We start from the raw sequence: 14,829 nt of genomic DNA on the forward strand, positions 1-14,829 counted from the left end.
ACAACTACTTTGTTTGAAACTTATACTATAATTAAATGTAAAAATCCACTTATCGGATTTTGAATACCTCATGAACACTTCTGCCTCAGTTTCTTTGTCACAGCCTAACTCAATCTCATTGGAAGTAAATAAGATGCTTGTTAAAATGCAGATTCCTGGGTGCTGGCAACTTTTTATTAACTCAGACTCACTAGAGGTACAGCCCAGAATCTGCACTTTTAAGAAGACTTTTGTGTTCAATATTGAAGTGTGAAGGTCCCTTGCACATGTCCTATTCTGAAAGTCCTTCCAGAATAGGAAAGCCCTATTCAAATCTCTCATCCAAATGAGATTTTCCTGGCATCTCTCTCCTCTGGCTGTAGTAAAATACTAACATACTACATGGTGCTAATTTCTTTTCTGGCATTTAGTTACATTTTTAGGTCTATTAATCTGGTATGGTTGTAAACTCCTCAAGGTCAAATACCAAATTGCATACTACTTTCAGACTACCCAAAGGCCAAGCACAGTGCCTATTATAAAGTGGATGGAGGTTGACTACATCCAATTCTTATTTTCCTGGAACAATGCTGCAATTTTATACTAGACCTTTCCTAGACACACTAGAATTTCATAAAATTCAAGTGAAAAGTTTCTTGCTGATGTTAATCATACATGATCCCTCAAATGATGAATCAGCAGAGCTCAACTTCATAGACTCAGGATAAATCAGAAAAGGCAGCTGGCTCACAAACAGCTCAGACCAGCTTTCCCTAACTCACCTCACAAACTTTGATCCATTAGCTAATCATCCTTTTCACACACAAAACATGTGAGCTGCTGGTCCATTAGAACAAGTCCCGTCCAGTAGCCTGCATTCTCACAACAGGAGAAAAATTATGAAAACAACAACAACAACATGAAAGTAGGCACCAGAATGGCTAGTTCAATTGAGTTAGGGATTGGTAAGGATGTGAGGGAAACTGTAGAAGTCAAAGTTAGGGAGAGGTGAGCTGCAGCTATGCTGCAGAAAGTCATGCATACTAGATCAAGGAAGGAAGCTGTATAATCCATCAAAAGTTTCTAAAGTCATGATGTGGTCACAGCTGGGCTTCGGAGGGATTAATCTTCCATCCATGTGAAGGATGGGTTGGAGACAGACAAAACTGGCAGGCCAGGACACATTTAAAAAGCGATCAGAAGGGGTGATATTAGCAAAAATGGAAGAGTAAGGATCTTCAATAATCCTCTCCTCCACCAAAGCAAGGAGAACGCTGGCAAAAATGGACAGAATCCACATTTTCCAAAATCTGAAAATTAACCAAAGGCTTACAGCAGTCTTGGAGGCTTTAGTCAAGAAAAAGTGGCTAAATGTCTATAAGAAGAAGTTTCGTGAAAAAGATAAAAATAAGCAAGTTCTGTGGCTTCATTTGCCCCATCCTCCTCTGCCCACATCCTCTGGGCCGCTTCCCATGCTCCTCTGCCCAGCTTCAAGGTAGCCTTGAAAACCAAGAGCCTACAAAAACAGTGTACACCAGAAAGCCCAACAGTCAGGGAGAAGAAAAGGCCTGCATCTTCTTCAAAGCCCTATTCCCCCAAACTGTCATTGTTGGACCCATTTGATAGGTCCCTGGAAGGTCACAGTCACAAGACTGCGTTTATTTGACCTGACTCAGAATTTGCTTGTTGCAAACAACTTTCCCCTAAGGCATTTATCAAAAATAGTCAGAGGCAAATATTCAACCTTATGGTTACCTGAGGTATCACAATTGGGACCAACAATAGGCTAACCAAAAAGCTAAAAAGGAAAGGCTGGGGTGAGATATTCATAGGGGTTTTGAAAAGCTTTGGAATATTCCTGGAAATCTAGAAGGCAATACATATGTGTAAGGGATGTGTTTATGCTTGCTACTGTATAGTTGCTCAGAAGAGCCCTTAAAAAGCTGTTAAGTTCTTGCCCCTTGCTAACTATGAGACTTTCAGCAACAAGGAAATGAAGTCAAGAGTAGAATTGTAAACTGCCTGGCAGAGTGCTGAAGGCATGCTGCAACACACACACACACACCCTGGCAAAGTTTGAAGGCTGATTCATTTCAGATGTTTAAGAACATATTTGCTCAATTAGCTTAGAGATAGCTAACTAAAGATAGATGTCAATGACCATACACAGGAATGGTTTCAGACCTTATAGAATTATCTCAGAAAAGTCATTAAACAAACAACAAAAATCAAGAAAGTATCACCTATGCACAGGGGAGGAAAAGGAATCAGCAGAAACTGTCCTTAAGGAATCCTAATCCCACACATTGGGCTTACTAAACAAAGCTATTATAAATATGTCCAGAGAACTAAAAGAAACTGTATCTAAAGTCCTGAAGGAAACTATGAATACAATGTCTTACAAGTACAGACTATCAATAAAAAACTGAAAGTACTTAAAAATTATAAAATAGAAATTCTGAAGTTGAGAAGCACAATAACTGAATTAAGTATTATCAGAGGAGCTCAATAGAAGATTTAACCTAGCAGAAGAAAGAATCAGCAAACTTGAAGATTGTTCATATGAGGTTATGCAGTCTGAGAGAAGAAATAAAAAGGAATAAAGAAAGTGAACAGAGGCTCGAAGACTGCAAAACATCATCAAGTATACCAACATAGATATAACAAATGTTCTAAAAGAAGAGGAAGGAAAGGGGTCAACAGTATAGTTCAAGAAATAATGAGTGAAATGTTACAAATTTGATGAAAAACATAAATATATATCCAAGAAGTTTAACAGACTAGAATACATTTTAAAAGATCTACACTTAGGCACATTATAATAAAACTGTCTAAGACAGAAAATCTTGAAAACATCAAAAGGGAAGCAAACAATTCATCCCATACTAAGAGATGCTTAGTAACATTAAGAGATTATTTATAGTAAGAAACTATGAAGTCCAAACCACATAGTCTAAATGTTGGAAAAAAAGCTATCAACCAAGAATTTTAGACCAAGCAAATCTACTCATAAAAAATAAAGTAAGAAATTTTCAGGGGAAATAAAAACAAAACTGAGAGAATTTGTCATTAGCAGACCTGCACTACAATAAATATTAATCAGTATAAAGAAATGAAGAATACCGGTAAAGGTAACTACATAGGTAAATGTAAGTGACAGATTTTAATATATATTTAAAATTTGACCTTTTTTTTATCTCCTATCTGATTTTAAATACAATAGTATAAAACAATAATTATAGATCTTGGTTGCTGGTCATTCAATGTATAAAGATGAACATTCTGTGACAACAGTGCACAAAGGAGAGGGAAGGAATGGCACTATTTAGGAGCAAACTTTTGCTACATTATTGAAATTAAGTTGGTACTAATCCAAAATAGATTGGCATAAATTAAGATGTTAGTTATAATCTGCAGGGAACTACTGAGAAGATAACTCAAAAATATAGTAAAGAAAATGACAAAGGAATTAAAATGATATATTAGAAAATGTTTATTTAACATAAAAGAAGACAACATTGGTAGAATAGAGAAATAATAAAGACAAAGGACAAATAGAAAACAAATAGCATCATGGCAGACAAAATTCCTTCCTATTTAGTAATTACATTAAATGTAAATAGATTAAACAATCCAGTTAAAAGACAAAGATAGAAATAATGGATTAAAAATTAAATACAAACACACACACTCACACTCACACACATCATTATTCAATGCTGTGCTGCCTAAAGAGATTCATTTTAGATTTAAAAACAGAAATAGGTTAAAAATAAAATTATGGAAAAATGAAATTATGAAATAAAATTGTGGAAATATAATGCAATAATCCAAAGTGATCATGATTATAGTAATTTGAGACAATATAGACTTTAAGAGAAAAACTGTTACCAGAGGCCAAGAAAGTTAGTTTATAATGATAAAAGGGTCAATCCATAACAATACAAACAATACAAAACAATTATAAACAAATATGCACCTATAAACAGACCCCAAAATAGAAGAAGGGAAAACTCACACAATTATAAGGAGAAATAGATAATTCAACTGGTATAGTTGGAGACTTTAACACTCCATTTTCAATACTGGAGGAAAAAGTAGACACAGAGCAAGAAAATAGAAGACTTGAAAAAGGCTATAAATAAACTAGATCTGATGGGCATCTGCAGAACATGCCACTTGACAACAACAGAAAACACATTCTTTGTACATGCGTACAAAGGTTTCTCTAGGATACACCATATGTTGAGTCATCAAACAAGTCTCAGTAATGTAAAAGGGTTGTTACATGTGTTCTTAGACCGCAGTGTAATAAAATTAGAAACAATAACAGAAAAAAATTCATGAAACCCATAAATTTGTAGAAATGAAACAACACACTTATAAATGACATGAGGGTCAAAGAGAAATCACAGGGAAGTTCTAAAACACTTTGAGCTGAATAAAAGCAAAAACAGTATGTGATGCAGTAAAAGCAGTGCTTACAGAAAAACTGATATTTGCAAATACCTATACTTGAGAAGAAAGATGTCAAACCAAACATTTAATCTTTAGAACTAGGGAAGGAAGACTAAACTAACTCCAAAACATGCAGAAAGATTGACATAATAAAGATAAAAGTGGAGATAAATTAAACAGAGAATAGAAAAACAATAGAGGGAATCAATAAAACAAAAGTTGGTTCAAAATGTCAACAAAATTTGGAAACTTTTATCTAGAGTGACCAAGAAAAGAGGAAAGAAAGGCTCAAAATATTAAATCAAAAATAAAAGTGTGGACATTGTTACAGAATTTATTAGAATAAAAGTATTCAGAAAAGAAAAATATAGACAAATGTGTGCCAACAAGTTGGAAACCTACACAAAATGAGCAAGTTTCTTGAAACATGTAAACTACCAAAACTGACTCAGGAAGAAATAGAAAATCTAAATAGATCTATATCAATTAAAAAGCCCAGGTGGCGTTAGTGTTGAATACTACCAAAATTTAAAAGAGGAACTAACATGAATCCTTTACAAACTCTTTAAAAAAAAAAAAGGGCAGGAGGGAACAGTTTCTAATTCAACATATGAGAGCAATATTATCTTGGTACCAAAACCAGACGGACATAACAGAAAAAAGAAAACCACAGATCAATATCCCTTATGAACATAAATCTAAAAATCCTTATCAAAATACTAGCAAAAGGCATTAGAAGATACAGAAGGATTATACAATATGATGTGATATTTATCCCAAAAATGCAAGGTTGGTTCAACAATAAAAATGCTAAAAATGAATAACTGAAATAACCATATTAATAAAGGACAAATACAACATAATCTTCATAGTGAAAGCATTTGGCCAATACAGCACCTTTTTGTGATTAAAAAAAATTCAACAAATTAGAAATAGTAAGACGGGGTGTGGTGGCTCACGTCTGTAATCCCAGCACTTTGGGAGGCTGAGGTGGCAGATCACCTGAGGTCGGGAGTTCGAGACCAACCTGACCAACATGGAGAAACCCTGTCTCTACTAAAAATTCAAAATTAGCCAGGTGTGGTGGCACATGCCTGTAATCCCAGCTACTCGGGAAGTTGAGGCAGGCGAATCGCTTGAACCCTGGAGGCAGAGGTTGCGGTGAGCCAAGATCACACCAGTGCACTCCAGCCTGGGCAACAAGAGTGAAACTCCATCAAAAAAAAAAAAAAAAAAAAAAAAGAAATAGTAGTGAACTTCTTCAACCTAAAAGAGTGCATCTAAGCAAAACCCACAGACGACATTGTGCTTAATAGGAAAGATTTGAACATTTTCGTCTAAAGCAGAAACAAAAAAATGATGTGTGCTTTTGTCACTTCCTTTCAACATTGTATTGAACATTTTAGCTAAGGCAATTATTAAAATAAATGAAGTGCATCCAGATTTGAAATAAAGAAATCAAATGTTCTCTATTTGCAGATTGCATGATATTATTCCTGGAAGTTCTAGGGAATACAAACACACACATTCTCACTATTACACCTAATAAAGGAATTCAGCAAGTTTGCAGGATATGAGATCAATATAAATTGTATATTCATATACTATCAATGAACTATCCAAAAATGAATTTAAGAAAACAATTTCATTTAAAATATCAAAATAATAAAAATATTCAGGAATAAATTTAATAAAATGAAAAGATTTATACACTGAAAAGTATAAAACATCATTAAAAATTTTTAAAGAAGAAATAGAAATACATTTATGTTCATGGATTGGAAGACCTATTATTGTTAAGAAGTCAATACTCTCCAAATTGGTGTATGGATTTAATGCAATCTGAATCAAAATCCCCAGTTGCCCATTTTGCACATATTGAAAGCATATATGGGGTTTGGGACTAAAGACAGCATTAAAATCATATGGAAATTCAAGTTAGGTGTACTATCTGGAGCAATTTTGAAAATGAAGAACAAAGCTGGAGGAATCACATTTTCCTATTTCAAAACTCACTACAGCCTAGCGGTGGCTCATGCCTGTAACTTCAACACTTTGGGAGGCCGAGGCAGGTGGATCACCTGAGGTTAGGAGTTCGAGACCAGCCTGGCCAACATGGTGAAATCTCGTCTTACTAAAAATACAAAAAATTAACCGGGTGTGGCAGCGGATGCCTGTAATCCCAGCTACTCTGGAGGTTGAGGCAGGAGAATCGTTTGAACCTGGGAGGCAGAGGTTGCAGTGAGACGAGATTGTGTCACTGCACTCCAGCCTGGGCAACAAAAAAGAAACTTCGTCTCAAACAAACAAAAAATCACTACAAAACTACAGAAGACAAGATGGTGTAATCCTAGCATAAAGATAGACACACACACACACACACACATGCACGCACACACACATATAGGACATAATTGAAAGTTGAGAAATGAAACTATACACTATTCTTGACACTCTTGTTGAAAATCAATTTCAGTAGGGAGGAGAATAGTCTTTTCACAAATGGTGTTGGGATAACTGGATATTCAGATGCAAAACAATGAATTTGGAACCATACTTCAGTCTATAATAATTAACTCCAAATGGTCCAAAGAACAAAAAGCTAAAAATATAAAGCTCTTAGAAGATAAACTAGGTGTATATCTTTATAACTGGATTAGGCAGTGTTTTCTTAAATACAACACCAAAAACACAAGGAAACAAGGAAATAGATCACAATCAAAATTAAAATATTTCATTTGTTGATGGACAGACATTATAAAGAACATGAAAATACACCCCTTCTAATGAGAAGCAATATTTGAAAATCATATGTATTTGATAAAGGTCTAGTGTCTGAAATATACAAACATTTGTATTTCTTTTTTCTTTTTTTGAGATGGAGTCTCGGTCTGTCGCCCAGTCTGGAGTGCAGTGGCTCTGTCTCGGTTCACTGCAACCTCCACCTCCCAGGTTCAAGCTATTCTCCTGCCTCAGCCTCCTGAGTAGCTGGGATTACAGGTGCGTGTCACCACGCCCTGATAATTTGTGTACTTTTAGTAGAGATGGGGTTTCACCCGTCTCTTGGTCAGGCTGGTCTCGAACTCCTGACCTCATGATCCGCTCACCTTGGCCTCCCAAAGTGCTGGTGTTACAGGTGTGAGCCACCACACCCTGCCTTATAGTTCTAAAATAAAAAGATAAAAAATTAAAAATGGGCAAATCATTTTAACAGAAATTTCTTCAAAGTTATTCAAATGGTTAATCATCACATGAAAAATTGCTCAACATCATTAGACATTAGGTAAATTGAAATTAAAACCTTGTTAGATACTACTTCACACCCAGTAGGATGACCATAATAAAGAGAGTAATAAGCATTGTAGAATGTGGAGAAATGAGAACCTTTATGCATTATTAGTGGAAATACAAAATGGCATAGCTGCTTTGGAAACCAGTCTGCCAGTTTCTCAAAAGTTAAATATACTATATCATATGACCCAGCAATTCCATGCCTATGTATATACTCAGGGGAAATGAAAACACGTGTCCACATGAGAACTTATACGAGAAGGTTCACAGAAGCATTATTCATAAAAGCCAAAAGGTGGAAAAAAATTTCCATCAACTGATGAATGGATAAACTAAATGTGGTGTATCTGTGGAATGGTGTATTATTCAACCATAAAGAGGAATAGAATACTGATTCCTCTTTATACAGGTTTATAAAGCAACATTGTGAATGAAACTTGAAAACATTCTGCTAAGTGAAAGAAGCCAGACACAGAAGTCCACATCTTTTATGATGGATTAATATGAAAAGTCCAGAATATACAAATACATAGAGATAAAAAGGGAGGGACACATGAGATTGACTGTTGATGGGCATGGAGTTTCTTTTTAGAGTGATGAAAATGTTTTGGAACTAAATATTGATGATTGTACAACATTGCTGATATACAAGAACTACTGTATTGTACTCTTTAAAGCTGCAAATTTTATGCTACATGAATTATATCTCAATTAAAAATAAATGATTGCAGCAAACTTGCGTTTATTTCAGCGGCAAAAGAAATGGAGACAAACAGAGCCCACAAATTCCCTTTACATGACTGAAAATAGTGGATTTTCTGTATGCTTCTGTAGCGAACACAGTAGTATGTAATTCATTCAAAGTATTTTCAGCTACCTGAATGGGCAGAGTTGACAATAATTAGAACCAGAATCAACTGGGGTTTGGGACTAAAGACGGCATTAAAGCAGATGGCAGATAGGAAGAAGAGATTTCTGCAGTACAGCCTTGGGAAAGATAAAGAAACTATATTCTAGCTTGCTAGAGAGTAGAAAGCCGAAATGTAGGTAAAAAGAAGCTAATGGAACAAAATCAGTGCGTTCTGTTATACTCTGGCATAAAATTATTACAGGCTATATAATCCTGAATGTAAGTTAGGAAGGGTGTTGGAAAATCCCAGTGAGGACTTATTGGGAGTTTTTCCTTAGCCAGGCCAAATCAAATAAGTCAGGGGTCTCTAGAGAAGATTCTTAAGTCAAGAGGAAGCTTTTATTTATTTTATCGTTTTATTTTTCAATGAAAAGTTCAGGTATTCTAGGGATGTTGACACTTCCAAGAGATTCCAGTGAAAATAACTATTGATAGGCTCAAAATTCCGTTTGGGAAAGGATATCCCAAGGTAATAGTAACTGGTGAAGTCTTTTCTACTTACAAATGGGATAAGTGCTTTCTTTTTAATTTTAGCAACATCACAGTTTGTATTGAGGGGAGAAAAAAGCTTGGAAATCATCCAAGTTCTCCAGAAAAGGGAACCAGCTAAGCCACTGTCTCACAAATGGTGCCTTCTTTAAACATATTAAAATGGTAATAGGTTTCAATTTCAATATATGTAAAGCTCTAAATCTTGAATTAACAAAACAGAAAATTATATGTCAACTAATTACATTGTAAAAATTTAAAAATACTATATGTATGTGTATTAAGAAAACAAAGAGGATTTGGAAAGAAGGGACAAACATACTTGCCAGTTATTTTTATTTAGTCCTTGGAAGACTCTGTGAAGGTGGTAATATCCCAATTTTATGGACAAAAAAATTAATATAAAGAACATTTTAATATAATTTGTTCAAAAAGGTGGAGACAAGATTCAAACAAAGGCCCTTTGACTCTTGAGTTTATTGATCCATAACCCAGTGAAATATAATTTAATAATATTGCTATTTTTTCTTGGGTTAACGATTTACTGAAGTCTGAATGTGGTGAGATATCAATAGGAAACGTTTCTGTTTTTTTCTACCTACTGCCCTCATGTTAAATCTCTCTTTTCAATCTCTTAATGATGGCAGTTCCGATAGGTGTTTTTCATTTGCTATCATTAAAAAGTCCAGTCTGGCTGCGAGTGGCGACTCACGCCTGTAATCCCAGCACTTTGGAAGGCGAAGGCAGGTGGATCACGAGTTAAGGAAATCAAGACCATCCTGGCTAACGTGGTGAAACCGCATCGCTACTAAAAATACAAAAAAATTAGCCAGGCATGGTGGCCCGCGCCTGTAGTCCCAGCTACTCGTGAGTCTGGGGCAGGAGAATCGCTTGAACCTGGGAGGCAGAGGTTACAGTGAACTGAGATCACGCCACTGTACTCTAGCCTGGACAACAGAGACTCCGTCTCAAAAAATCCAGTCTAACCTAATTTCATCTCATTTTAAACCCCGGCTTGATGCCCTCCTTAAATATTTATTATTTCTCCTTTCTCTTATATCTACCAAACTTCAGCCCACAGAATTTGCAGCCCAAGGGAGAGTTCGTCACTTGAACGTAGAACGTTTTCTCCATTCTACTGTTAAGATGTAAGATGTTCTAATTAGGAGATCTGCCCCAGCTTCATGTCCTGAAGCTCACCCATCTTCTCCCAGTCTCCTCAGCTTCTTCCCCAGGAATCCATCTAATTGGCCCCATTAACTGTATTCATTTGCCCTGTGTGCCAGCCTTCTGGTATACCAGCAAGCTAGCTGAAGTCAGGCTGCTTAACAGGCGTTCATTTGGTCTGCTCATTGGAAACTAAGGCCTGCTTGCCATGGCAAACACTGTGAGCCCAGGCATCCTTGGAGCCACACTTCCTTATTCTGCTGCCTCTCTCATATTCCTTTTGTGTTTCTGTTCAAATAGGTTGAGAGAAAAATTAGCAGATCCACTACATAAGCACTTATTCCAGTAAAAACTAAGAAGTTATTCTCCCTTTTCTGCAGCACTGATCGAATCTCTATGAATTTTTCTCTTGGACATCCTCTCGTCTTTCTTGGCATGGTTGAAAGAAGCATCCACTCTCCTTATGGCAGGGAGGGAAATGGACACACCAACTCTCCCAGGCTAATGAGTCATGTCTCTGACCTTTCCCCACTTCTTCCCTGCTACCTCCTCCCTCCCTAGTCTTAACACATAGTCACACTTGAGTGGTGGTGGTAGCTCAGTTATACTGACATCGTGGAACAACGCCCCCCACCCCCACCACCCCACCATCACTCACTATAAAGCCTGGAGGAGATTTCTGTCCTCTAAAAATTCAGATCTCATTTTTGAGTGTAGAGTACTTTACTCTTGTATGTCTTAGCTTTGTATCCTGGTCCAAGATAATAGATCCCCCCTCAGCATCCAATTACACTTGTTAGGTCACCAAAGTGCAAAGTAATGCTTAGAAAAGATGGCACAGGTCCAGTTATATGGTACATTAGCACTTTGGAGGGTTTCTTGCCATTCCGATGCCTAAAACATATTAAGAAAAACAGAAAATAGTAAATCAAAGTAATATAGCATTAAAAATTATATATCTGAAATCAAAGGAGGGAACTAAGAGAAACATAAAATGTGCTATAGTTTAAGAAGTTAAGTGAGAGTATGAATACAGAAAAATAAATACTATCTTTGCTTTTGTACCCAAATTAGCAGGAAGTGAGAGACAGGACCAGCTGGATTTCCTAGGCCAACTAAGAATCCCTAAGCCTAGCTGGGAAGGTGACCGCATCCACCTCTAAACACGGGGCTTGCAACTTAGCTCACACCCAACCGACCAATCAGGTAGTAAAGAGAGCTCACTAAAATGCTAATTAGGCAAAAACAGGGGGTAAAGAAATAGCCAATCATCTATCTCCTGAGAGCACAGGAGGAGGGACAATGATTGGGATATAAACCCAGGCATTCGAGCAGTGAGTGGCTACCCACTTTGGGTCCCCTCCTGTTGTATGGGAGCTCTGTTTTCACTCTATTAAATCTTGCCACTGCACACTCTTCTGGTCCGTGTTTGTAATGCCTCGAGCTGAGCTTTTGGTCGCCATCCACCACTACTGTTTGCCACTGTTGCAGACGCGCTGCTGACTTCTATCCTTCTGGATCCGTCAGGGTGTCCGCTGTGCTCCTGATCCAGCAAGGAGTCCATTGCCGCTCCCAATCGGGCTAAAGGCTTGCCATTGTTCCTGCATGGCTAAGTGCCCTGGTTCGTCCTAATTGAGCTGAATACTAGTCGCTGGGTTCCACGGTTCTCTTCCCTGACCCACAGCTTCTAATAGAGCTATAACACTCACTGCATGGCCCAAGATTCCATTCCTTGGAATCTGTGAGGCCAAGAACCCCACGTCAGAGAGCAAGAGGCTTGCCACCACCTTGGGAGCTCTAAGAGCAGGGACCCTGGTAACAGAAGGGCTCTGATCTCCAGGTTGCGTAATATCAACAGGCTTTGGCATCAGTTGTAAAAGTTAAGCTAAAATCCTTCGCTTCTAGGGATTAAGAAACTTCAAAATCTGTTCGCTAACCCTGTTTATAGCTGTAAGTGTTATTTAGAATTACCATACTTTGGGGCAAACTCACTTTGTAGGCAGATTTAATTCACTGAGTCCCCTTTGGAATACACTAGCTAACTGGTCCACTCACTAACCTTAAGCATGTCAGCAATTTCCTGCTTCTCTAGTTTTTCTCATGCTACCCCTACCCAAGAAGCTCTCTCTTCATTAGCTCACAAAATCCCACCCACTGCTGGAAAGCCAGATCAAAACCAACCTTCTGTATCCCGCTGGGGGAAATTCTCTATTCTGCATTCCTCTCTGGAAAATGTATTGCCTTGAGTTGTTACTGAGTGTTTTTCTAGAATGTCTGTGTATCCCACTGGGTATCTGACGATATGTTCTCTAAAGTGACCATATTTATTCTTATTGTTGTTTGTTTGGCAAAGGAGGGAGGAGTTCAAAAGTTCTCACCTTGAGGATTGTCTAAAAAATTAACAAAAGCGTGTGCTGGATCATCTGAATGACCAACAAATAACAGACTAAACACCCACTGTTTCATTGTCCAAGCAAGTATACATGTGAATTTGTAATCACACTGGCACCAGGAGTCCTCCAAGAATGTCAAAATAAAAATTAACTAAATGTATAAGTAACAGGTTTGTTCCAAGTGAAAGACAAATGATTTAATGGATGCTTTGGAAAGGGTAGTTTTTATATAGAAAAAGTAATGAGAACATGAGTGGTTTTATGGCTCAGTGATATGGCAGGAATGATTCAAAAGATTTTACACAGTGGCCTTCAGCATGACATTCACATTGAAAACATAAATTGAGTTTTGATAAAGTAACACCATCCATCTCACTAAATTAGTATTGTTGATGAAATGTTATTGGTTTTGGTAGTTTTGTTTGGATTTAATTGGCAAATTTGACTTGGTTTTATAGTCTTGTAAGTGCAATAAACTTCAGGTATGTGTACATAATTTTGGGTTTGCACATATTTAAGTACCCTTTGTATTATGCTATAACATAGGATTGAATATCAGTGCTAAGGAATTTGACAATTATTTTAAAAAGGGATGTGCAGTGCTATTTAGTTTTGAAAAACTGTGGCCCAGCCTTGAACGTTGGTCATTTGTTCATAGAAACACATCCTTTTTTCAACATTGGTGTCAGTTCTTAGAGATTAGAGATTATATCTATTTTCCATATCTCTCAAAGCAGCTAACTGAGTGCCTTACACGTACCATGGCTTATTAAAATGTGTGAATGATTCCGATTGTTCTGATGTACTCTTTCTGAAAGCTTAAACTCTCAGAACCCCTGTTTTTTTATATGTAACAACATGAGACTGATCCATCAATATGTGGATTTTAAGTTTTCTGTCTACTTCATTCTGAACAGTTTTTAGGAAAAGCAGATTATATACAGGCTAAGGATAAATCTGATTTTGAGAACTATTTTATGCAAAGTTAAAGACCTATCTAGTGATTGTAGCTTGTTGGAAGGAAGCATGGGTCTACGTGTTCTGTGTTTTAAAGGGGGCATTAAGTTATGAGGCTCCATGCTACTGACAATGAGATATGGCTACATAACTATAGTTTCTCTTGTGCCTTTTTCTTTGTTGAAGGGAATGAGGCATTCTTTTTTTCTTGGAGACAGGCAAAAATGGAAAGTGGTTGTATTTTCTTTTCTCCTTGTAAGTTTCCCAAAAAAGCCAATTGTCGGATCAATAGAGAAAGCAAATATACTCTATAACTTGTAAATGTAGTTAGGAAGATAAAATTAATCTCAGCCAAGAATAATATGATTATGTAAAACTTAGACACAAACCCAGAAACTTCAGCAAAAGACTTGGGGGATACAGACTCACCAACATCTCAGCAGTTACCATACTCTGACATGAACTGTTTTTGAAATGTGTATATTCTTCACCAAATTACTCAAAATTCCTGATTTAATTATCAAAAATGCCCAACCCAGTTAATCCAGATGGTGATTTTTCTTTCATTTGGACTTAATTATTTTTCTTTTAATTTTTTATTTCCATAGATTTTTGGGAAACAGGCGGTATTTGGTTACATGAGTAAGTTCTTTTGTGGTGGTTTGTGAGACTTTGGTGCACCCATCACCCGAACAGTGTACACTGAACCCAATTTGTAGTCTTTTATTCCTCATCATTTGGACTTTAATATCAGAGAGCTCTGAGTTAGAATCACAGGTCGGTGAACTGTAAGTGTGTTACCTTGGGCAAATTCCTAAACCCTTCTTAAGATCAGTTTCTTCTGGGCGTGGTGGCTCATGCTTGTAATCCCATCACTTTGGGAGGCCAAGGTGGGTGGATCACGAGGTCAAGAGATCGAGACCACCCTGGCTAATGCAGTGAAACCTAGTCTCTTTTGTACTAAAAATACAAAAAAATTAGCCGGTGTGCTGGCACGTGCTGGTAGTCCCAGCTACTTGGGAGGCTGAAGCAGGAGAATTGCTTGAACCCGGGAGGTGAAGGTTGCAGTGAGCCGAGATCCTGCCACTGCACTCCAGCCTGGGCAACAGAGCGAGACTCCATCTCAAAAAAAAAAAAAAAAAAAAAAATCTGTTCCTCCATCTGTAAGACAAAGACATTGATTTT

This window comes from Symphalangus syndactylus, chromosome 5, assembly GCF_028878055.3.
Source record: "Symphalangus syndactylus isolate Jambi chromosome 5, NHGRI_mSymSyn1-v2.1_pri, whole genome shotgun sequence".
Lineage (NCBI taxonomy): Eukaryota > Metazoa > Chordata > Mammalia > Primates > Hylobatidae > Symphalangus > Symphalangus syndactylus.